Below are 25,998 nucleotides of genomic sequence, written 5' to 3'. Positions count from 1 at the left end.
GAGTTGGGCTAGTGCTGGGGAGGGTCGCTGCTCGGGTACCCCCCTGTCAAGTGAAGGAGATCCAACTGAGGCAGCACAAGGGAACTCTCGAAAGAAGAACAAGGCTAGAGGAAGATCTGAGACAAAGAAATCTGACTTTTACCAGAGCTGACCAGAGGAAAGCACAAACACAGTACCCCACTACCACCAGGAAACATTAACGCCACTGCATCCTTGCTGCTTTCTCATGTGGAAGTCTATTTAATGTGAAAACAAGGTGATATCTAATTAGCACACAGAAAAGAAAATTAAGTGAATTTTTGAAAGAAAACAATACTGTCAATATACTATTAAAACAAATTAAAATGGTAAAAGTTATTGTACTTTAAGTAAAAATAAAAGAGCAAAAATATCAATCCCAGTTTTGGATTACTTTAATTAACAAAAAAAATGCATATAGCAGAGGATAGTTTCAATCTTTCTACCTCTGGGTTATGGGCCCAGCATGCTTCCATTGCAGTACTCTGCTGCACATGTAAGTGCAAGAGATCCTGAAGCACTCACTCATCATGGGAAAGTACCAATGTGTTTCTTCATTGGTTGATGGCAGAAACATCTTACAAAAACACTCCAGATTATTGACTTTTTAAAGTTTTTCTAGGAAACGTTCTAGATGATTGTTTATTAGCCTTTGTCAGTATGTAATTTTGCAAAGTGTTGCTGTGGCGCAATCAGTTAGTGTGTATGGCTATTAACCAAAAGGTTGGTGGTTCAATCCCACCCAGGGATGTAATTGACTTTGTTATCAGATTTTGGTGATCTTTAAGTAGACAAGTCAAAATTTCAAACCCCCTGTTATGGTGTTAGGTATTTAGACTTCTCTGATGTAATCAGAGTTAGATTTGATTCAGTGATTTTATAAAAACAGCTAGGAAGCACAATTTAGCAGTGGGTTGCAGAGAAAAAGAAATATGCTGGCAAAAAAATCCAATTGAGTGATTAAACAGCTCTTGGATGGTTTTTCACCTATTACTAAATTAAACTTGCTTCATTGGAAAGGCAGCAAGATGCATCCTCATTTCAATATCTACTGAAATAATACAGGTTGACACCAGGAAACATTAACGCCACTGCATCCTTGCTGCTTTCTCATGTGGAAGTCTGTTTAATGTGAAAACAAGGTGATATCTAATTAGCACACAGGTAAGGAATTAAGAAAATCTTTATTAAAGGGTGAAGATGTTTCTCACAAAATCGTTGCCCCAATGCATCATTGAAATTCAAGCTGGAAAGATGATTTTAATATATCACTTGTACATTTTGTATTGCTCTTCTGGTGACAATGTAGTTTGTTTTTGTCAATTACCATTTTAATAATCGGGTAAAGAAAATTAATTGGATTTTTGAAAGAAAACAATACTGTCAATATACTATTAAAACAAATTAAAATGGTAAAAGTTATTGTACTTTAAGTAAAAATAAAAGAGCAAAAATATCAATCCCAGTTTTGGATTACTTTAATTAACAAAAAAAATGCATATAGCAGAGGATAGTTTCAATCTGCCTACCTCTGGGTTATGGACCCAGCATGCTTCCATTACAGTACTCTGCTGCACATGTAAGTGCAAGAGGTCCTGAAGCACTCACTCATCATGGGAAAGTTCCAATGTGTTTCTTTATTGGTTGATGGAAGAAACATCTTACAAAAACTCTCCACATTATTGACTTTTTAAAATGTTTCTAGGAAACGTTCTAGATGAATGCTTATTAGCATTTGTCAGTATGTACTTTTGCAAAGTGTCGCTGTGGCGCAATCAGTCTGTGTGTATGGTTATTAACTAAAAGGTTGGTGGTTCAATCCCACCCAGGGACGTAATTGACCTTGTTATCAGATTTTGGTGATCTTTAAGTAGACAAGTCAAAATTTCAAACCCCCTGTTATGGTGTAGGGTACCTGGCCTTCTCTGATGTAATCAGAGTTAGATTTGATTCAGTGATTTTATAAAAACAGCTAGGAAGCACAATTTAGCAGTGAGTTGCAGAGAAAAAGAAATATGCTGGCAAAAAAATCCAATTGAGTGATTAAACAGCTCTTCATTTTCTGGCTTTATTTTTATGCTAACAAATTTGTTCTCTGAAAAGTGTCCACAAAGCCAAGTCTCTGATTAACACCTTTGTAGGGATGGTTTTTCACCTATTACTAAATTAAACTTGCTTCATAGGAAAGGCAGCAAGATGCATCCTCATTTCAATGTCTACTGAAATAATACAGGTTGACACCAGGAAACATTAACGCCACTGCATCCTTGCTGCTTTCGCATGTGGAAGTCTGTTTAATGTGAAAACAAGGTGATATCTAATTAGCACACAGGTAAGGAATTAAGAAAATCTTTATTTAAGGGTGAAGATGTTTCTCACAAAATCGTTGCCCCAATGCATCATTGAAATTCAAGCTGGAAAGATGATTTTAATATATCACTTGTACATTTTGTATTGCTCTTCTGGTGACAATGTAGTTTGTTTTTGTCAATTACCATTATAAAAATAGGGTAAAGAAAATTAAGTGGATTTTTGAAAGAAAACAATACTGTCAATATACTATTAAAACAAATTAAAATGGTAAAAGTTATTGTACTTTAAAGTAAAAATAAAAGAGCAAAAATATCAATCCCAGTTTTGGATTACTTTAATTAACAATAAAAAATGCATATAGCAGAGGATAGTTTCAATCTGCCTACCTCTGGGTTATGGGCCCAGCATGTTTCCAATGCAGTACTCTGCTGCACATGTAAGTGCAAGAGATCCTGAAGCACTCACTCATCATGGGAAAGTACCAATGTGTTTCTTCGTTGGTTGATGGAAGAAACATCTTACAAAAACTCTCCAGATTATTGACTTTTTAAAGTTTTTCTAGGAAACGTTCTAGATGAATGCTTATTAGCCTTTGTCAGTATGTAAGTTTGCAAAGTGTCTCTGTGGCGCAATCGGTTAGTGTGTTTGGTTATTAATCAAAGGGTTGGTGGTTCAATCCCACCCAGGGATGTAATTGACCTTGTTATCAGATTTTGGTGATCTTTAAGTAGACTAGTCAAAATTTCAAACCCCCTGTTATGGTGTAGGGTACCTGGCCTTCTCTGATGTAATCAGAGTTAGATTTGATTAAGTGATTTTATAAAAAAACAGCTAGGAAGCACAATTTAGCAGTGGGTTGCAGAGAAAAAGAAGTATGCTGGCAAAAAAATCCAATTGAGTGATTAAACAGCTCTTCATTTTCTGGCTTTATTTTTATGCTAACAAATTTGTTCTCTGAAAAGTGTCCACAAAGCCAAGTATCTGATTAACATCTTTGTAGGGATGGTTTTTCACCTATTACTAAATTAAACTTGCTTCATTGGAAAGGCAGCAAGATGCATCCTCATTTCAATATCTACTGAAATAATACAGGTTGACACCAGGAAACATTAACGCCACTGCATCCTTGCTGCTTTCTCATGTGGAAGTCTGTTTAATGTGAAAACAAGGTGATATCTAATTAGCACACAGGTAAGGAATTAAGAAAATCTTTATTTAAGGGTGAAGATTTTTCTCACAAAATCGTTGCCCCAATGCATCATTGAAATTCAAGCTGGAAAGATGATTTTAATATATCACTTGTACATTTTGTATTGCTCTTCTGGTGACAATGTAGTTTGCTTTTGTCAATTACCATTTTAATAATCGGGTAAAGAAAATTAATTGGATTTTTGAAAGAAAACAATACTGTCAATATACTATTAAAACAAATTAAAATGGTAAAAGTTATTGTACTTTAAGTAAAAATAAAAGAGCAAAAATATCAATCCCAGTTTTGGATTACTTTAATTAACAAAAAAAATGCATATAGCAGAGGATAGTTTCAATCTGCCTACCTCTGGGTTATGGACCCAGCATGCTTCCATTACAGTACTCTGCTGCACATGTAAGTGCAAGAGATCCTGAAGCACTCACTCATCATGGGAAAGTACCAATGTGTTTCTTCATTGGTTGATGGAAGAAACATCTTACAAAAACTCTCCACATTATTGACTTTTTAAAATGTTTCTAGGAATCGTTCTAGATGAATGCTTATTAGTCTTTGTCAGTATGTACTTTTTGCAAAGTGTCTCTGTGGCGCAATCGGTTAGTGTGTTCAGCTATTAATCAAAAGGTTGGTGGTTCAATCCCTCCCAGGGACATAATTGACCTTGTGATCAGATTTTGGTGATATTTAAGTAGACAAGTCAAAATTGCAAACCCCCTGTTATGGTGTAGGGTACCTGGCCTTCTCTGATGTAATCAGAGTTAGATTTGATTAAGTGATTTTATAAAAAAACAGCTAGGAAGCACAATTTAGCAGTGGGTTGCAGAGAAAAAGAATAATGCTGGCAGAAAAATCCAATTGAGTGATTAAACAGCTCTTCATTTTCTGGCTTTATTTTTATGATAACAAATTTGTTCTCTGAAAAGTGTCCACAAAGCCAAATATCTGATTAACATCTTTGTAGGGATGGTTTTTCACCTATTACTAAATTAAACTTGCTTCATTGGAAAGGCAGCAAGATGCATCCTCATTTCAATATCTACGGAAATAATACAGGTTGACACCAGGAAACATTAACGCCACTGCATCTTTACTGTTTTCTCATGTGGAAGTCTGTTTAATGTGAAAACAAGGTGATATCTAATTAGCACACAGGTAAGGAATTAAGAAAATCTTTATTTAAGGGTGAAGATGTTTCTCACAAAATCGTTGCCCCAATGCATCATTGAAATTCAAGCTGGAAAGATGATTTTAATATATCACTTGTACATTTTGTATTGCTCTTCTGGTGACAATGTAGTTTGTTTTTGTCAATTACCATTTTAATAATCGGGTAAAGAAAATTAAGTGGATTTTTGAAAGAAAACAATACTGTCAATATACTATTAAAACAAATTAAAATGGTAAAAGTTATTGTACTTTAAGTAAAAATAAAAGAGCAAAAATATCAATCCCAGTTTTGGATTACGTTAATTAACAAAAAAAAATGCATATAGCAGAGGATAGTTTCAATCTGCCTACCTCTGGGTTATGGACCCAGCATGCTTCCATTACAGTACTCTGCTGCACATGTAAGTGCAAAAGATCCTGAAGCACTCACTCATCATGGGAAAGTACCAATGTGTTTCTTCATTGGTTGATGGAAGAAACATCTTACAAAAACTCTCCACATTATTGACTTTTTAAAATGTTTCTAGGAATCGTTCTAGATGAATGCTTATTAGCCTTTGTCAGTATGTACTTTTGCAAAGTGTCGCTGTGGCGCAATCAGTTAGTGTGTAAGGCTATTAACCAAAAGGTTGGTGGTTCAATCCCACCCAGGGACTTAATTGACCTTGTTATCAGATTTTGGTGATCTTTAAGTAGACAAGTCAAAATTTCAAACCCCCTGTTATGGTGTAGGGTACCTGGCCTTCTCTGATGTAGTTAGATTTGATTCAGTGATTTTATAAAAACAGCTAGGAAGCACAATTTAGCAGTGGGTTGCAGAGAAAAAGAAATATGCTGGCAGAAAAATCCAATTGAGTGATTAAACAGCTCTTCATTTTCTGGCTTTATTTTTATGCTAACTAATTTGTTCTCTGAAAAGTGTCCACAAAGCCAAGTATCTGATTAACATATTTGTAGGGATGGTTTTTCATCTATTACTAAATTAAACTTGCTTCATTGGAAAGGCAGCAAGATGCATCCTCATTTCAATATCTACTGAAATAATACAGGTTGACACCAGGAAACATTAACGCCACTGCATCCTTGCTGCTTTCTCATGTGGAAGTCTGTTTAATGTGAAAACAAGGTGATATCTAATTAGCACACAGGTAAGGAATTAAGAAAATCTTTATTTAAGGGTGAAGATGTTTCTCACATAATCGTTGCCCCAATGCATCATTGAAATTCAAGCTGGAAAGATGATTTTAATGTATCACTTGTACATTTTGTATTGCTCTTCTGGTGACAATGTAGTTTGTTTTTGTCAATTACCATTTTAATAATAGGGTAAAGAAAATTAAGTGGATTTTTGAAAGAAAACAATACTGTCAATATACTATTAAAACAAATTAAAATGGTAAAAGTTATTGTACTTTAAGTAAAAATAAAAGCTAAAATATCAATCCCAGTTTTGGATTACTTTAATGAACAAAAAAAAATGCATATAGCAAAGGATAGTTTCAATCTGCCTACCTCTGGGTTATGGGCCCAGCATGCTTCCATTGCAGTACTCTGCTGCACATTTAAGTGCAAGAGATCCTGAAGCACTCACTCATCATGCGAAAGTACCAATGTGTTTCTTCATTGGTTGCTGGAAGAAACATCTTACAAAAACTCTCCAGATTATTGACTTTTTAAAGTTTTTCTAGGAAACGTTCTAGATGAATGCTTATTAGTCTTTGTCAGTATGGACTTTTTGCAAAGTGTCTCTGTGGCGCAATCTGTTAGTGTGTTCAGCTATTAATCAAAAGGTTGGTGGTTCAATCCCACCCAGGGACGTAATTGACCTTGTGATCAGATTTTGGTGATATTTAAGTAGACAAGTCAAAATTGCAAACCCTCTCTTATGGTGTAGGGTACCTGGCCTTCTCTGATGTAATCAGAGTTAGATTTGATTAAGTGATTTTATAAAAAAAACAGCTAGGAAGCACAATTTAGCAGTGGGTTGCAGAGAAAAAGAAAAATGCTGGCAGAAAAATCCAATTGAGTGATTAAACAGCTCTTCATTTTCTGGCTTTATTTTTATGATAACAAATTTGTTCTCTGAAAAGTGTCCACAAAGCCAAGTATCTGATTAACATCTTTGTAGGGATGGTTTTTCACCTATTACTAAATTAAACTTGCTTCATTAAAAAGGCAGCAAGATGCATCCTCATTTCAATATCTACAGAAATAATACAGGTTGACACCAGGAAACATTAACACCACTGCATCTTTGCTGTTTTCTCATGTGGAAGTCTGTTTAATGTGAAAACAAGGTGATATCTAATTAGCACACAGGTAAGGAATTAAGAAAATCTTTATTTAAGGGTGAAGATGTTTCTCACAAAATCGTTGCCCCAATGCATCATTGAAATTCAAGCTGGAAAGATGATTTTAATATATCACTTGTACATTTTGTATTGCTCTTCTGGTGACAATGTAGTTTGTTTTTGTCAATTACCATTTTAATAATCGGGTAAAGAAAATTAATTGGATTTTTGAAAGAAAACAATACTGTCAATATACTATTAAAACAAATTAAAATGGTAAAAGTTATTGTACTTTAAGTAAAAATAAAAGCTAAAATATCAATCCCAGTTTTGGATTACTTTAATGAACAAAAAAAAATGCATATAGCAAAGGATAGTTTCAATCTGCCTACCTCTGGGTTATGGGCCCAGCATGCTTCCATTGCAGTACTCTGCTGCACATGTAAGTGCAAGAGATCCTGAAGCACTCACTCATCATGCGAAAGTACCAATGTGTTTCTTCGTTGGTTGCTGGAAGAAACATCTTACAAAAACTCTCCAGATTATTGACTTTTTAAAGTTTTTTTAGGAAACGTTCTAGATGAATGCTTATTAGTCTTTGTCAGTATGTACTTTTTGCAAAGTGTCTCTGTGGCGCAATTGGTTAGTGTGTTCAGCTATTAATCAAAAAGTTGGTGGTTCAATCCCACCCAGGGACATAATTGACCTTGTGATCAGATTTTGGTGATATTTAAGTAGACAAGTCAAAATTGCAAACCCCCTCTTATGGTGTAGGGTACCTGGCCTTCTCTGATGTAATCAGAGTTAGATTTGATTAAGTGATTTTATAAAAAAACAGCTAGGAAGCACAATTTAGCAGTGGGTTGCAGAGAAAAAGAAAAATGCTGGCAGAAAAATCCAATTGAGTGATTAAACAGCTCTTCATTTTCTGGCTTTATTTTTATGATAACAAATTTGTTCTCTGAAAAGTGTCCACAAAGCCAAGTATCTGATTAACATTTTTGTAGGGATGGTTTTTCACCTATTACTAAATTAAACTTGCTTCATTGGAAAGGCAGCAAGATGCATCCTCATTTCAATATCTACGGAAATAATACAGGTTGACACCAGGAAACATTAACGCCACTGCATCTTTGCTGTTTTCTCATGTGGAAGTCTGTTTAATGTGAAAACAAGGTGATATCTAATTAGCACACAGGTAAGGAATTAAGAAAATCTTTATTTAAGGGTGAAGATGTTTCTCACAAAATCGTTGCCCCAATGCATCATTGAAATTCAAGCTGGAAAGATGATTTTAATATATCACTTGTACATTTTGTATTGCTCTTCTGGTGACAATGTAGTTTGTTTTTGTCAATTACCATTTTAAAAATCGGGTAAAGAAAATTAATTGGATTTTTGAAAGAAAACAATACTGTCAATATACTATTAAAACAAATTAAAATGGTAAAAGTTATTGTACTTTAAGTAAAAATAAAAGCTAAAATATCAATCCCAGTTTTGGATTACTTTAATGAACAAAAAAAAAATGCATATAGCAAAGGATAGTTTCAATCTGCCTACCTCTGGGTTATGGGCCCAGCATGCTTCCAGTGCAGTACTCTGCTGCACATGTAAGTGCAAGAGATCCTGAAGCACTCACTCATCATGCGAAAGTACCAATGTGTTTCTTCATTGGTTGCTGGAAGAAACATCTTACAAAAACTCTCCAGATTATTGACTTTTTAAAGTTTTTCTAGGAAACGTTCTAGATGAATGCTTATTAGTCTTTGTCAGTATGTACTTTTTGCAAAGTGTCTCTGTGGCGCAATCGGTTAGTGTGTTCAGCTATTAATCAGAAGGTTGGTGGTTCAATCCCACCCAGGGACGTAATTGACATTGTGATCAGATTTTGGTAATATTTAAGTAGACAAGTCAAAATTGCAAAACCCCTCTTATGGTGTAGGGTACCTGGCCTTCTCTGATGTAATCAGAGTTAGATTTGATTAAGTGATTTTATAAAAAAAACAGCTAGGAAGCACAATTTAGCAGTGGGTTGCAGAGAAAAAGAAAAATGCTGGCAGAAAAATCCAATTGAGTGATTAAACAGCTCTTCATTTTCTGGCTTTATTTTTATGATAACAAATTTGTTCTCTGAAAAGTGTCCACAAAGCCAAGTATCTGATTAACATCTTTGTAGGGATGGTTTTTCACCTATTACTAAATTAAACTTGCTTCATTGGAAAGGCAGCAAGATGCATCCTCATTTCAATATCTACGGAAATAATACAGGTTGACACCAGGAAACATTAACGCCACTGCATCTTTGCTGTTTTCTCATGTGGAAGTCTGTTTAATGTGAAAACAAAGTGATATCTAATTAGCACACAGGTAAGGAATTAAGAAAATCTTTATTTAAGGGTGAAGATGTTTCTCACAAAATCGTTGCCCCAATGCATCATTGAAATTCAAGCTGGAAAGATGATTTTAATATATCACTTGTACATTTTGTATTGCTCTTCTGGTGACAATGTAGTTTGTTTTTGTCAATTACCATTTTAATAATCGGGTAAAGAAAATTAATTGGATTTTTGAAAGAAAACAATACTGTCAATATACTATTAAAACAAATTAAAATGGTAAAAGTTATTGTACTTTAAGTAAAAATAAAAGAGCAAAAATATCAATCCCAGTTTTGGATTACTTTAATTAACAAAAAAAAATGCATATAGCAGAGGATAGTTTCAATCTGCCTACCTCTGGGTTATGGACCCAGCATGCTTTCATAACAGTACTATGCTGCACATGTAAGTGCAAGAGATCCTGAAGCACTCACTCATCATGGGAAAGTACCAATGTGTTTCTTCATTGGTTGATGGAAGAAACATCTTACAAAAACTCTCCAGATTATTGACTATTTAAAGTTTTTATAGGAAACGTTCTAGATGAATGCTTATTAGCCTTTGTCAGTATGTACTTTTGCGCTGTGGCGCAATCAGTTAGTGTGTACAGCTATTAACCAAAAGGTTGGTGGTTCAATCCCACCCAGGGACATAATTGACCTTGTTATCAGATTTTGTTGATCTTTAAGTAGACAAGTCAAAATTTCGAAAACCCCTGTTATGGTGTAGGGTACCTGGCCTTCTCTGATGTAATCAGAGTTAGATTTGATTCAGTGATTTTATAAAAACAGCTAGGAAGCACAATTTAGCAGTGGGTTGCAGAGAAAAAGAAATATGCTATCAAAAAAATCCAATTGAGTGATTAAACAGCTCTTCATTTTCTGGCTTTATTTTTATGCTAACTAATTTGTTCTCTGAAAAGTGTCCACAAAGCCAAGTATCTGATTAACATATTTGTAGGGATGTTTTTTCACCTATTACTAAATTAAACTTGCTTCATTGGAAAGGCAGCAAGATGCATCCTCATTTCAATATCTACTGAAATAATACAGGTTGACACCAGGAAACATTAACGCCACTGCATCCTTGCTGCTTTCTCATGTGGAAGTCTGTTTAATGTGAAAACAAGGTGATATCTAATTAGCACACAGGTAAGGAATTAAGAAAATCTTTATTTAAGGGTAAAGATGTTTCTCACAAAATCATTGCCCCAATGCATCATTGAAATTCAAGCTGTAAAGATGATTTTAATATATCACTTGTACATTTTGTATTGCTCTTCTGGTGACAATGTAGTTTGTTTTTGTCAATTACCATTTTAATAATAGGGTAAAGAAAATTAAGTGGATTTTTGAAAGAAAACAATACTGTCAATATACTATTAAAACAAATTAAAATGGTAAAAGTTATTGTACTTTAAGTAAAAATAAAAGCTAAAATATCAATCCCAGTTTTGGATTACTTTAATGAACAAAAAAAAAATGCATATAGCAAAGGATAGTTTCAATCTGCCTACCTCTGGGTTATGGGCCCAGCATGCTTCCATTGCAGTACTCTGCTGCACATGTAAGTGCAAGAGATCCTGAAGCACTCACTCATCATGCGAAAGTACCAATGTGTTTCTTCATTGGTTGCTGGAAGAAACATCTTACAAAAACTCTCCAGATTATTGATTTTTTAAAGTTTTTCTAGGAAACGTTCTAGATGAATGCTTATTAGTCTTTGTCAGTATATTCTTTTTGTAAAGTGTCTCTGTGGCGCAATCGGTTAGTGTGTTCAGCTATTAATCAAAAGGTTGGTGGTTCAATCCCACCCAGGGACGTAATTGACCTTGTGATCAGATTTTGGTGATATTTAAGTAGACGAGTCAAAATTGCAAACCCCTTCTTATGGTGTAGGGTACCTGGCCTTCTCTGATGTAATCAGAGTTAGATTTGATTAAGTGATTTTATAAAAAAACAGCTAGGAAGCACAATTTAGCAGTGGGTTGCAGAGAAAAAGAAAAATGCTGGCAGAAAAATCCAATTGAGTGATTAAACAGCTCTTCATTTTCTGGCTTTATTTTTATGATAACAAATTTGTTCTCTGAAAAGTGTCCACAAAGCCAAGTATCTGATTAACATATTTGTAGGGATGGTTTTTCACCTATTACTAAATTAAACTTGCTTCATTGGAAAGGCAGCAAGATGCATCCTCATTTCAATATCTACTGAAATAATACAGGTTGACACCAGGAAACATTAACGCCACTGCATCCTTGCTGCTTTCTCATGTGGAAGTCTGTTTAATGTGAAAACAAGGTGATATCTAATTAGCACACAGGTAAGGAATTAAGAAAATCTTTATTTAAGGGTAAAGATGTTTCTCACAAAATCATTGCCCCAATGCATCATTGAAATTCAAGCTGGAAAGATGATTTTAATATATCACTTGTACATTTTGTATTGCTCTTCTGGTGACAATGTAGTTTGTTTTTGTCAATTACCATTTTAATAATAGGGTAAAGAAAATTAAGTGGATTTTTGAAAGAAAACAATACTGTCAATATACTATTAAAACAAATTAAAATGGTAAAAGTTATTGTACTTTAAGTAAAAATAAAAGCTAAAATATCAATCCCAGTTTTGGATTACTTTAATGAACAAAAAAAAAATGCATATAGCAAAGGATAGTTTCAATCTGCCTACCTCTGGGTTATGGGCCCAGCATGCTTCCATTGCAGTACTCTGCTGCACATGTAAGTGCAAGAGATCCTGAAGCACTCACTCATCATGCGAAAGTACCAATGTGTTTCTTCATTGGTTGCTGGAAGAAACATCTTACAAAAACTCTCCAGATTATTGACTTTTTAAAGTTTTTCTAGGAAACGTTCTAGATGAATGCTTATTAGTCTTTGTCAGTATATTCTTTTTGCAAAGTGTCTCTGTGGCGCAATCGGTTAGTGTGTTCAGCTATTAATCAAAAGGTTGGTGGTTCAATCCCACCCAGGGACGTAATTGACCTTGTGATCAGATTTTGGTGATATTTAAGTAGACAAGTCAAAATTGCAAACCCCCTCTTATGGTGTAGGGTACCTGGCCTTCTCTGATGTAATCAGAGTTAGATTTGATTAAGTGATTTTATAAAAAAACAGCTAGGAAGCACAATTTAGCAGTGGGTTGCAGAGAAAAAGAAAAATGCTGGCAGAAAAATACAATTGAGTGATTAAACAGCTCTTCATTTTCTGGCTTTATTTTTATGATAACAAATTTGTTCTCTGAAAAGTGTCCACAAAGCCAAATATCTGATTAACATCTTTGTAGGGATGGTTTTTCACCTATTACTAAATTAAACTTGCTTCATTGGAAAGGCAGCAAGATGCATCCTCATTTCAATATCTACGGAAATAATACAGGTTGACACCATGAAACATTAACGCCACTGCATCTTTGCTGTTTTCTCATGTGGAAGTCTGTTTAATGTGAAAACAAGGTGATATCTAATTAGCACACAGGTAAGGAATTAAGAAAATCTTTATTTAAGGGTGAAGATGTTTCTCACAAAATCGTTGCCCCAATGCATCATTGAAATCCAAGCTGGAAAGATGATTTTAATATATCACTTGTACATTTTGTATTGCTCTTCTGGTGACAATGTAGTTTGTTTTTGTCAATTACCATTTTAATAATCGGGTAAAGAAAATTAAGTGGATTTTTGAAAGAAAACAATACTGTCAATATACTATTAAAACAAATTAAAATGGTAAAAGTTATTGTACTTTAAGTAAAAATAAAAGAGCAAAAATATCAATCCCAGTTTTGGTTTACTTTAATTAACAAAAAAAAATGCATATAGCAGAGGATAGTTTCAATCTGCCTACCTCTGGGTTATGGACCCAGCGAGCTTCCATTACAGTACTCTGCTGCACATGTAATTGCAAGAGATCCTGAAGCACTCACTCATCATGGGAAAGTACCAATGTGTTTCTTCATTGGTTGATGGAAGAAACATCTTACAAAAACTCTCCAGATTATTGACTATTTAAAGTTTTTCTAGGAAACGTTCTAGATGAATGCTTATTAGCCTTTGTCAGTATGTACTTTTGCAAAGTGTCGCTGTGGCGCAATCAGTTAGTGTGTACGGCTATTAACCAAAAGGTTGGTGGTTCAATCCCACCCAGGGACGTAATTGACCTTGTTATCAGATTTTGGTGATCTTTAAGTAGACAAGTCAAAATTTCAAAAACCCCTGTTATGGTGTAGGGTACCTGGCCTTCTCTGATGTAATCAGAGTTAGATTTGATTCAGTGATTTTATAAAAACAGCTAGGAAGCACAATTTAGCAGTGGTTTGCAGAGAAAAAGAAATATGCTGGCAAAAAAATCCAATTGAGTGATTAAACAGCTCTTCATTTTCTGGCTTTATTTTTATGCTAACAAATTTGTTCTCTGAAAAGTGTCCACAAAGCCAAGTATCTGATTAACATCTTTGTAGGGATGGTTTTTCACCTATTACTAAATTAAACTTGCTTCATTGGAAAGGCAGCAAGATGCATCCTCATTTCAATATCTACTGAAATAATACAGGTTGACACCAGGAAACATTAACGCCACTGCATCCTTGCTGCTTTCTCATGTGGAAGTCTGTTTAATGTGAAAACAAGGTGATATCTAATTAGCACACAGGTAAGGAATTAAGAAAATCTTTATTTAAGGGTGAAGATGTTTCTCACAAAATCGTTGCCCCAATGCATCATTGAAATTCAAGCTGGAAAGATGATTTTAATATATCACTTGTACATTTTGTATTGCTCTTCTGGTGACAATGTAGTTTGTTTTTGTCAATTACCATTTTAATAATAGGGTAAAGAAAATTAAGTGGATTTTTGAAAGAAAACAATACTGTCAATATACTATTAAAACAAATTAAAATGGTAAAAGTTATTGTACTTTAAGTAAAAATAAAAGAGCAAAAATATCAATCCCAGTTTTGGATTACTTTAATTAACAAAAAAAAATGCATATAGCAGAGGATAGTTTCAATCTGCCTACCTCTGGGTTATGGGCCCAGCATGCTTCCATTGCAGTACTCTGCTGCACATGTAAGTGCAAGAGATCCTGAAGCACTCACTCATCATGGGAAAGTACCAATGCGTTTCTTCATTGGTTGATGGAAGAAACATCTTACAAAATCTCTCCAGATTATTGACTTTTTAAAGTTTTCTAGGAAACGTTCTAGATGAATGCTTATTAGCCTTTGTCAGTATGTACTTTTGCAAAGTGTCTCTGTGGTGCAATCGGTTAGTGTGTTTGGTTATTAACCAAAGGGTTGGTGGTTCAATCCCACCCAGGGATGTTATTGACCTTGTCATCAGATTTTGGTGATCTTTAAGTAGACAAGTCAAAATTTCAAACCCCCTCTTATGGTGTAGGGTACCTGGCCTACTCTGATGTAATCAGAGTTAGATTTGATTAAGTGATTTTATCAAAAAACAGCTAGGAAGCACAATTTAGCAGTGGGTTGCAGAGAAAATGAAATATGCTGGCAGAAAAATCCAATTGAGTGATTAAACAGCTCTTCATTTTCTGGCTTTATTTTTATGCTAACAAATTTGTTCTCTGAAAAGTGTCCACAAAGCCAAGTATCGGATTAACATCTTTGTAGGGATGGTTTTTCACCTATTACTAAATTAAACTTGCTTCATTGGAAAGGCAGCAAGATGCATCCTCATTTCAATATCTACTGAAATAATACAGGTTGACACCAGGAAACATTAACGCCACTGCATCCTTGCTGCTTTCTCATGTGGAAGTCTGTTTAATGTGAAAACAAGGTGATATCTAATTAGCACACAGGTAAGGAATTAAGAAAATCTTTATTTAAGGGTGAAGATGTTTCTCACAAAATCGTTGCCCCAATGCATCATTGAAATTCAAGCTTGAAAGATGATTTTAATATATCACTTGTACATTTTGTATTGCTCTTCTGGTGACAATGTAGTTTGTTTTTGTCAATTACCATTTTAATAATCGGGTAAAGAAAATTAAGTGGATTTTTGAAAGAAAACAATACTGTCAATATACTATTAAAACATATTAAAATGGTAAAAGTTATTGTACTTTAAGTAAAAATAAAAGAGAAAAAATATCAATCCCAGTTTTGGATTACTTTAATTAACAAAAAAAAAATGCATATAGCAGAGGATAGTTTCAATCTGCCTACCTCTGGGTTATGAACCCAGCATGCTTTCATTACAGTACTCTGCTGCACATGTAAGTGCAAGAGATCTTGAAGCACTCACTCATCATGGGAAAGTAACAATGTGTTTCTTCGTTGGTTGATGGAAGAAACATCTTACAAAAACTCTCCAGATTATTGACTTTTTAAAGTTTTTCTAGGAAACGTTCTAGATGAATGCTTATTAGCCTTTGTCAGTATGGACTTTTGCAAAGTGTCTCTGTGGCGCAATTGGTTAGTGTGATTGGTTATTAACCAAAGGGTTGGTGGTTCAATCCCACCCAGCGATGTAATTGACCTTGTTATCAGATTTTGGTGATCTTTAAGTAGACAAGTCAAAATTTCAAAAACCCCTGTTATGGTGTAGGGTACCTGGCCTTCTCTGATGTAATCAGAGTTAGATTTGATTCAGTGATTTTATAAAAACAGCTAGGAAGCACAATTTAGCAGTGGTTTGCAGAGAAAAAGAAATATGCTGGCAAAAAAATCCATTTGAGTGATTAAACAGCTCTTCATTTTCTGGCTTTATTTTTATGCTAACAAATTTGTTCTCTGAAAAGTGTCCACAAAGCCAAGTATCTGATTGACATCTTTGTAGGGATGGTTTTTCACCTATTACTAAATTAAACTTGCTTCATTGGAAAGGCAGCAAGATGCATCCTCATTTCAATATCTACTGAAATAATACAGGTTGACACCAGGAAACATTAACGCCACTGCATCCTTGCCGATGATAACCTCAAGTTGGGTCATTCGGTGCTGCAGAGTCGTACGCACTCTTCCACCCGTTCAAGAGCTTTGGTATAACCCCATGGTTCTTAATGTGACCCCAGCATCCTCTAGGTCGTATGAGAAAATAGGATTTTAATACCTACCGGTAAATCCTTTTCTCTTAGTCTGTAGAGGATGCTGGAGTTCCCTTGTGCTGCCTCAGTTGAATCTCCTTTACTTGACAGAGATGTGCCTGAGCAGCGGCCCTCCCCAGCCCTATCCCAAATCATACTTATTTTGCATAGGAGATACCATGGTCATGAAGATTATTCTCCCAGGGTGAGGTTCATTCATTGCATTCTGGGTATGCTGACCCCTGTGATTTCCCCAAATGTGGGTAACTCGACTGCATTATTTGTGGTAGTGGGGGACTGTGTTTGTGTTTTCCTCTGGTCAGCTCTGGTAAAAGTCAGATTTCTTTGTTTCAGATCTTCCTCTAGCCTTGTTCTTCTTTCGAGAGTTCCCTTGTGCTGCCTCAGTTGGATCTCCTTCACTTGACAGGGGGGTGCCCGAGCAGCGACCCTCCCCAGCTCAAGCCCAACTCCTACTTACCTGCCAGGTGAGATACTATGATCATGAAGGTGTTTCTCCCAGGGCAAGGCTCACCCATTGCACTCTGGGTGTGCTGCCCCTGCGATTTCCCCAAATGTGGGAAACTTGACTGCATAATTTGTGTTTCCCCTGGTCGGCTCTCGTATAATTCAGATCTCTTTGTCTCAGGTCTCTCTCCAGCCTAGTTTGCTGTCTGTTTCCACTTCTTTTTTCTTGAGCCCCTCCCTTTTATACCCTTGTGCACTATCCTGACTTCTCCTCCTGTCTGCTTACTTTGTGCCTTCCAATGCACAATGCAAACTACACACCCTTTTACTTGCCTTACAGAGCAGCTCTGGAGCTGTTACAGTGCCAAGCTGCTGTAAGAAATCAGCTTGAATGCTTCAGGGGCTGGGGCATTGTCAACATGAGCCCCACACCGAAGGAGGGTGGGGGTGTTTAATGCGAACTAAGGGTCATCCAAGCACCGCAAAAGGCCGCCATGCCCTGCATACCCCTTTTCTCTTTTCATATGCAGATGAGGGTTCCAGCCAACTTTGGCCCACTGCTTGGATGACATCACCGTATGCAAATCCATCTTCTGCAGAACTTCCCCCAGGAATGCTTGTACTAGTTGTTGCATTTGGTTTGTTGTTTGGGGGTGCTTCAGTATTAGGCAGCCTTCTGCCCTCCCATGTTCATCTGAAAATATGTGTTCTCCCTGCAGTTGTTGTCTCCAGATGAGAGTTCCCTTGTGCTGCCTCAGTTGAATCTCCTTTACTTGACAGAGATGTGCCTGAGCAGCGGCCCTCCCCAGCCCTATCCCAAATCATACTTATTTTGCATAGGCGATACCATGGTCATGAAGATTGTTCTCCCAGGGTGAGGTTCATTCATTGCATTCTGGGTATGCTGACCCCTGTGATTTCCCCAAATGTGGGAAACTCGACTGCATTATTTGTGGTAGTGGGGGACTGTGTTTGTGCTTTCCTCTGGTCAGCTCTGGTAAAAGTCAGATTTCTTTGTCTCAGATCTTCCTCTAGCCTTGTTCTTCTTTCGAGAGTTCCCTTGTGCTGCCTCAGTTGGATCTCCTTCACTTGACAGGGGGTGCCCGAGCAGCAATCCTCCACAGCTCTGGCCCAACTCCTACTTACCTGCCAGGAGAGATACTATGATCTTCACTGTTAGGGCAATCAGGATGTGGAATTCCCTGCCAGGGAAGGTGGTAATGGCGGACTCTGTAATTGGATTTAAAAAAGGAATGGATACATTTCTGAATGAAAAAGCTATCCAAGGTTATAATACTTAAAATATCAACATGGTTAATCCGGGGGTAACATGAGTTGTAGTAGCTAACTAGTCATAAAACATTATTCAGCAAGTATGTAGAATCATCACAACTTAAAACAGGTTGAACACGATGGGCAATTTGCCTCTATTCAACCTCAAAAACTATGTTACTATATGTTACTATATTACTATGTTACTGTAGTATACAGAACACCACAATGCAATGAGCAGTGATAGTGAGCACTGATGAGGATACTAGAACTGACACTGAGCAGCAAGATGCAGCACTGGACTATTAGTAATGTACTGTAGTATGCTGAGCACAACAATGCAGCACAAGACAATGAGCAGTGATACTGAGCACTGATGAGGATACTACTGAGAACTGACACTGAGCAGGAGAGACACACTACTAGTATTACTGAGCAGCAATAAGTATCCACTGATACTGAGCACTGATATTGAGATTTCCACTGAGAGAACATAGCCACGTCCTCTCCGCTCTCTCTTCAATGCACGAGTAAAAATGGCGGCAACGCGCAGCTCTTTATATGGAATCCGAATCTCGCGAGAATCCGACAGCGGGATGATGACATTTTCCCTTGTTCAGGTTTTCCGAGTCAGGCGGGAACAACCGAGCCTGCCTCGTACCAGTGTAAACCACGTGGAGTTCGTGGGGAATTCGGTTCTCGGAGAACCGAACCCGCTCCTCTCTACCTTATACCCATCAATTTTTTTTATTTTCAATCTAAGCCCCTGCAGTTTTCTGTAAGCATCTGCTTTGCTATGATGATCAACAAGTCACAAGGGCAAACACTCAGGGCTTGAGGCGTAGATCTTAGGACCAGCTGCTACAAGCATGGCAGAGGTGTCACTATCACTGGTGACACCCAGAGAGGTGGCGAGGGAGATTGTAATGCAGTGCGCGCAGATAAGCAGCGCAATGGTAAAAAGGAGGCATGGTTTCATAGGTAGGGGCGTGGCCTGGTGGCCTGAATCTACATTTTGTTGCTCCGGGTGTCCCGGGGGTTGGGGGCTGCACCGGGGACTAGTGTGTGAGCGGTGCTGGCTCCTGCACAGTGACATGGCATGGCCACTAGAGATGTGCACCGGAAATTTTTCGGGTTTTGTGTTTTGGTTTTGGGTTCGGTTCCGCGGCCGTGTTTTGGGTTCGAACGCGTTTTGGCTAAACCTCACCGAATTTTTTTTGTCGGATTCGGGTGTGTTTTGGATTCGGGTGTTTTTTTCAAAAAACCCTAAAAAACAGCTTAAATCATAGAATTTGGGAGTCATTTTGATCCCAAAGTATTATTAACCTCAATAACCATAATTTCCACTCATTTTCAGTCTATTCTTAACACCTCACACCTCACAATATTATTTTTAGTCCTAAAATTTGCACCGAGGTCGCTGGATGACTAAGCTCAGTGACCCAAGTGGCCGACACAAACACCTGGCCCATCTAGGAGTGGCACTGCAGTGTCACGCATGATGGCCCTTCCAAAAAACACTCCCCAAACAGCACATGACGCAAAGAAAAAAAGAGGCGCAATGAGGTAGCTGTGTGACTAAGCTCAGCGACCCAAGTGGCCGACACAAACACCTGGCCCATCTAGGAGTGGCACTGCAGTGTCACGCAGGATGGCCCTTCCAAAAAACACTCCCCAAACAGCACATGACGCAAAGAAAAAAAGAGGCGCAATGAGGTAGCTGTGTGACTAAGCTCAGCGACCCAAGTGGACGACACAAACACCTGGCCCATCTAGGAGTGTCACTGCAGTGTCACGCAGGATGGCCCTTCCAAAAAACACTCCCCAAACAGCACATGACGCAAAGAAAAAAAGAGGCGCAATGAGGTAGCTGTGTGACTAAGCTCAGCGCCCAAGTGGCCGACACAAACACCTGGCCCATCTAGGAGTGGCACTGCAGTGTCACGCAGGATGGCCCTTCCAAAAAACACTCCCCAAACAGCACATGACGCAAAGAAAAATAAAAGAAAAAAGAGGTGCAAGGTGGAATTGCCTTGGGCCCTCCCACCCACCCTTATGTTGTATAAACAGGACATGCACACTTTAACCAACCCATCATTTCAGTGACAGGGTCTGCCACACGACTGTGACTGAAATGACGGGTTGGTTTGGACCCCCACCAAAAAAGAAGCAATTAATCTCTCCTTGCACAAACTGGCTCTATAGAGGCAAGATGTCCACCTCATCATCCTCCGATTCATCACCGTGTACATCCCCCTCCTCACAGATTATCAATTCGTCCCCACTGGAATCCACCATCTCAGCTCCCTGTATACTTTGTGGAGGCAATTGCTGCTGGTCAATGTCTCCACGGAGAAATTGATTATAATTCATTTTAATGAACATCATCTTCTCCACATTTTCTGGAAGTAACCTTGTACGCCGATTGCTGACAAGGTGAGCGGCGGCACTAAACACTCTTTCGGAGTACACACTTGTGGGAGGGCAACTTAGGTAGAATAAAGCCAGTTTGTGCAAGGGCCTCCAAATTGCCTCTTTTTCCTGCCAGTATACGTACGGACTGTCTGACGTGCCTACTTGGATGCGGTCACTCATATAATCCTCCACCATTCTTTCAATGGTGAGAGAATCATATGCAGTGACAGTAGACGACATGTCCGTAATCGTTGGCAGGTCCTTCAGTCCGGACCAGATGTCAGCATCAGCAGTCGCTCCAGACTGCCCTGCATCACCGCCAGCGGGTGGGCTCGGAATTCTGAGCCTTTCCTCGCACCCCCAATTGCGGGAGAATGTGAAGGAGGAGCTGTTGACCGATCAAGTTCCGCTTGACTTGATAATTTTCTCACCAGCAGGTCTTTGAACCCCTGCAGACTTGTGTCTGCCGGAAAGAGAGATACAACGTAGGTTTTAAATCTAGGATCGAGCCCGATGGCCAAAATGTAGTGCTCTGATTTCAACAGATTGACCACCCGTGAATCCTGGTTAAGCGAATGAAGGGCTCCATCCACAAGTCCCACATGCCTAGCGGAATCGCTCTGTCTTAGCTCCTCCTTCAATGTCTCCAGCTTCTTCTGCAAAAGCCTGATGACGGGAATGACCTGACTCAGGCTGGCAGTGTCTGAACTGACTTCACGTGTGGCAAGTTCAAAAGGTTGCAGAACCTTGCACAACGTTGAAATCATTCTCCACTGCGCTTGAGACAGGTGCATTCCACCTCCTATATCGTGGTCAGATGTATAGGCTTGAATGGCCTTTTGCTGCTCCTCCATCCTCTGAAGCATATAGAGGGTTGAATTCCACCTCGTTACCACTTCTTGCTTCAGATGATGGCAGGGCAGGTTCAGGCGTTTTTGGTGTTGCTCCAGTCTTCTGTACGTGGTGCCTGTACGCCGAAAGTGTCCCGCAATTCTTGTTGCCACCGACAGCATCTCTTGCACGCCCCTGTCGTTTTTTAAATAATTCTGCACCACCAAATTCAAGGTATGTGCAAAACATGGGACGTGCTGGAATTTGCCCAGATATAATGCACGCACAATATTGCTGGCGTTGTCCGATGCCACAAATCCACAGGAGAGTCCAATTGGGGTAAGCCATTCTGTGATGATCTTCCTTAGTTGCCGTAAGAGGTTTTCAGCTGTGTGCGTATTCTGGAAAGCGGTGATACAAAGCGTAGCCTGCCTAGGAAAGAGTTGGCGTTTGCGAGATGCTGCTACTGGTGCCGCCGCTGCTGTTCTTGCGGCGGGAGTCAATACATCTACCCAGTGGGCTGTCACAGTCATATAGTCCTGAGTCTGCCCTGCTCCACTTGTCCACATGTCCGTGGTTAAGTGGACATTGGGTACAACTGCATTTTTTAGGACACTGGTGAGTCTTTTTCTGAGGTCTGTGTACATTTTCTGTATCGCCTGCCTAGAGAAATGGAACCTAGATGGTATTTGGTACCGGGGACACAGTACCTCAATCAAGTCTATAGTTGGCTCTGAAGTAATGATGGATACCGGAACCACGTTTCTCACTGCCCAGGATGCCAAGGCCTCAGTTATCCGCTTTGCAGCAGGATGACTGCTGTGATATTTCATCTTCCTTGCAAAAGACTGTTGGACAGTCAATTGCTTGGTGGAAGTAGTAAAAGTGGTCTTACGACTTCCCCTCTGGGATGACCATCGACTCCCAGCAGCAACAACAGCAGCGCCAGCAGCAGTAGGCGTTACACTCAAGGATGCATCGGAGGAATCCCAGGCAGGAGAGAACTCGTCAGAATTGTCAGTGACATGGCCTGCAGGACTATTGGCATTCCTGGGGAAGGAGGAAATTGACACTGAGGGAGTTGGTGGGGTGGTTTGCGTGAGCTTGGTTACAAGAGGAAGGGATTTACTGGTCAGTGGACTGCTTCCGCTGTCGCCCAAAGTTTTTGAACTTGTCACTGACTTATGATGAATGCGCTGCAGGTGACGTATAAGGGAGGATGTCCCGAGGTGGTTAACGTCCGTACCCCTACTTATTACAGCTTGACAAAGGCAACACACGGCTTGACACCTGTTGTCCGCATTTCTGTTGAAATACTTCCACACCGAAGAGCTGATTTTTTTGGTATTTTCACCAGGCATGTCAATGGCCATATTCCTCCCACGGACAACAGGTGTCTCACCGGGTGCCTGACTTAAACAAACCACCTCACCATCAGAATCCTCCTTGTCAATTTCCTCCCCAGCGCCAGCAACACCCATATCCTCCTCATCCTGGTGTACTTCAACACTGACATCTTCAATCTGACTATCAGGAACTGGACTGCGGGTGCTCCTTCCAGCACTTGCAGGGGGCGTGCAAATGGTGGAAGGTGCATGCTCTTCACGTCCAGTGTTGGGAAGGTCAGGCATCGCAACCGACACAATTGGACTCTCCTTGTGGATTTGTGATTTTGAAGAACGCACAGTTCTTTGCTGTGCTTTTGCCAGCTTAAGTCTTTTCATTTTTCTAGCGAGAGGCTGAGTGCTTCCATCCTCATGTGAAGCTGAACCACTAGCCATGAACATAGGCCAGGGCCTCAGCCGTTCCTTGCCACTCCGTGTGGTAAATGGCATATTGGCAAGTTTACGCTTCTCCTCCGACGATTTTTATTTAGATTTTTGAGTCCTTTTTTTACTGATCTTTTGTGTTTTGGATTTTACATGCTCTGTACTATGACATTGGGCATCGGCCTTGGCAGACGACGTTGATGGAATTTCATCGTCTCGGCCATGACTAGTGGCAGCAGCTTCAGCACGAGGTGGAAGTGGATCTTGATCTTTCCCTATTTTTGGAACCTCAACATTTTTGTTCTCCATATTTTAATAGGCACAACTAAAAGGCACCTCAGGTAAACAATGGAGATGGATGGATACTAGTATACTTATGGATGACGAGTGACTGACGACACAGAGGTAGCTACAGCCGTGGACTACCGTACTGCGTCTGCTAGTATAGAGATGATAATTAATGATATAAAAAAAATATATATATAACTACTGTAGGTATATATAATATAATGACGGACCTGGTGGACACTGTCAGCAGACTGCTAAACTACTAGTATGAAGAAGATAGAAAAAAACTTCCACCACAGGTAGGTAGGTATACAATTATGGACGAGCACTGACGACACAGAGATAGCCACAGCCGTGGACTACCGTACTGCGTCTGCTAGTATAGAGATGATAATTAATGATATAAAAAAAATATATATATAACTACTGTAGGTATATATAATATAATGACGGACCTGGTGTAATTCAGATCTCTTTGTCTCAGGTCTCTCTCCAGCCTAGTTTGCTGTCTGTTTCCACTTCTCTTTTCTTGAGCCGCTGCCTTCTATGCCCTTGTGCACTCTCCTGACTTCTCCTGTCTGCTTACTTTGTGCCTTCCAACGCACAATGCAAACTACAGGTAGTGCTGCAGGGCCCACACCCTTTTACCTTGCCTTACAGAGCAGCTCTGGAGCTGTTACAGTGCCCAGCTGCAGCAAGAAATCAGCTTGAATGCTTCAGGTGCTGGGGCATAGCCAACAAGAGCCCCACACCGACGGAGGGTGGAGGTGTTTAATGCAAACTAGGGGTCAGCCAAGCGCCGCAAAAGGCCGCCATGCCCTGCATGCCCCTTTTCTCTTTTCATATGCAGACGAGGGTTGAAGCCAACTTTGACCCACTGCTTGGATGACATCACCATATGCAAATCCATCTGCGGCAGGCCTTCCCCCAGGAATGCTTGCACTAGTTGTTGCATTTGGTTTGTTGTTTGGGGGTGCTTCAGTATTAGGCAGCCTTCTGCCCTCCCATGTTCATCTGAAAATATGTGTTCTCCCTGCAGTTGTTGTCCCCAGATGAGAGTTCCCTTGTGCTGCCTCAGTTGAATCTCCTTTACTTGACAGAGATGTGCCTGAGCAGCGGCCCTCCCCAGCCCTATCCCAAATCATACTTATTTTGCATAGGAGATAACATGGTCATGAAGATTGTTCTCCCAGGGTTAGGTTCATTCATTGCATTCTGGGTATGCTGACCTCTGTGATTTCCCCAAATGTGGGAAACTCAACTGCATTATTTGTGGTAGTGGGGGACTGTGTTTGTGCTTTCCTCTGGTCAGCTCTGGTAAAAGTCAGATTTCTTTGTCTCAGATCTTCCTCTAGCCTTGTTCTTCTTTCAAGAGTTCCCTTGTGCTGCCTCAGTTGGATCTCCTTCACTTGACAGGGGGGTGCCCGAGCAGCGACCCTCCCCAGCTCTAGCCCAACTCCTACTTACCTGCCAGGTTAGATACTATGATCATGAAGTTGCTTCTCCCAGGGCAAGGCTCACCCATTGCACTCTGGGTGTGCTGCCCCTGCGATTTCCCCAAATGTGGGAAACTTGACTGCATAATTTGTGTTTCCCCTAGTCGGCTCTCATATAATTCAGATCTCTTTGTCTCAGGTCTCTCTCCAGCCTAGTTTGCTGTCTGTTTCCACTTCTTTTTTCTTGAGCCCCTCCCTTCTACACCCTTGTGCACTATCCTGACTTCTCCTCCTGTCTGCTTACTTTGTGCCTTCCGATGCACAATGCAAACTACAGGTAGTGCTGCAGGGCCCACACCCTTTTACTTGCCTTACAGAGCAGCTCTGGAGCTGTTACAGTGCCAAGCTGCTGAAAGAAATCAGCTTGAATGCTTCAGGGGCTGGGGCATGGCCAACATGAGCCCCACACCGAAGGAGGGTGGGGGTGTTTAATGCGAACTAAGGGTCATCCAAGCGCCGCAAAAGGCCGCCATGCCCTGCATACCCCTTTTCTCTTTTCATATGCAGATGAGGGTTCCAGCCAACTTTGGCCCACTGCTTGGATGACATCACTGTATGCAAATCCGTCTTCTGCAGACCTTCCCCCTGGAATGCTTGAACTAGTTGTTGCATTTGGTTTGTTGTTTGGGGGTGCTTCAGTATTAGGCAGCCTTCTGCCCTCCCATGTTCATCTGAAAATATGTGTTCTCCCGGCAGTTGTTGTCCCCAGATGAGAGTTCCTTTGTGCTGCCTCAGTTGAATCTCCTTTACTTGACAGAGATGTGCCTGAGCAGCGGCCCTCCCCAGCCCTTTCCCAAATCATACTTATTTTGCATAGGAGATACCATGGTCATAAAGATTGTTCTCCCAGGGTGAGGTTCATTCATTGCATTCTGGGTATGCTGACCCCTGTGATTTCCCCAAATGTGGGAAACTCAACTGCATTATTTGTGGTAGTGGGGGACTGTGTTTGTGTTTTCCTCTGGTCAGCTCTGGTAAAAGTCAGATTTCTTTGTCTCAGATCTTCCTCTAGCCTTGTTCTT

General features: G+C 39.6%; 5 non-coding genes and 1 pseudogene across 5 annotated transcripts; all 6 read left to right on the top strand.

Annotated features, from left to right (window-relative positions):
- Positions 1-16,594: 16,594 nt before the first annotated feature.
- Positions 16,595-16,758, top strand: LOC135009486 (U1 spliceosomal RNA). The gene has a single exon (XR_010209027.1). It is a non-coding gene; the product is annotated as a U1 spliceosomal RNA (small nuclear RNA).
- A 152-nt stretch (positions 16,759-16,910) lies between these two features.
- LOC135009551 (U1 spliceosomal RNA) lies at positions 16,911-17,073 on the top strand. Its single transcript, XR_010209090.1, has one exon. It is a non-coding gene; the product is annotated as a U1 spliceosomal RNA (small nuclear RNA).
- A 655-nt stretch (positions 17,074-17,728) lies between these two features.
- LOC135009442 (U1 spliceosomal RNA) lies at positions 17,729-17,892 on the top strand. The gene has a single exon (XR_010208984.1). It is a non-coding gene; the product is annotated as a U1 spliceosomal RNA (small nuclear RNA).
- Positions 17,893-24,623: 6,731 nt separating this feature from the next.
- LOC135009469 (U1 spliceosomal RNA) lies at positions 24,624-24,787 on the top strand. Its single transcript, XR_010209011.1, has one exon. It is a non-coding gene; the product is annotated as a U1 spliceosomal RNA (small nuclear RNA).
- A 152-nt stretch (positions 24,788-24,939) lies between these two features.
- LOC135009685 (U1 spliceosomal RNA) lies at positions 24,940-25,074 on the top strand (annotated as a pseudogene).
- Positions 25,075-25,776: 702 nt separating this feature from the next.
- On the top strand, positions 25,777-25,940 carry LOC135009418 (U1 spliceosomal RNA). Its single transcript, XR_010208961.1, has one exon. It is a non-coding gene; the product is annotated as a U1 spliceosomal RNA (small nuclear RNA).
- Positions 25,941-25,998: the final 58 nt, after the last annotated feature.

The sequence above is a fragment of the Pseudophryne corroboree genome, unplaced genomic scaffold (genome assembly GCF_028390025.1).
Source record: "Pseudophryne corroboree isolate aPseCor3 unplaced genomic scaffold, aPseCor3.hap2 scaffold_227, whole genome shotgun sequence".
Lineage (NCBI taxonomy): Eukaryota > Metazoa > Chordata > Amphibia > Anura > Myobatrachidae > Pseudophryne > Pseudophryne corroboree.
The sequence above is the reverse complement of the archived record's forward strand: the minus strand, read 5'-3'. Positions and strand labels throughout refer to the sequence as shown.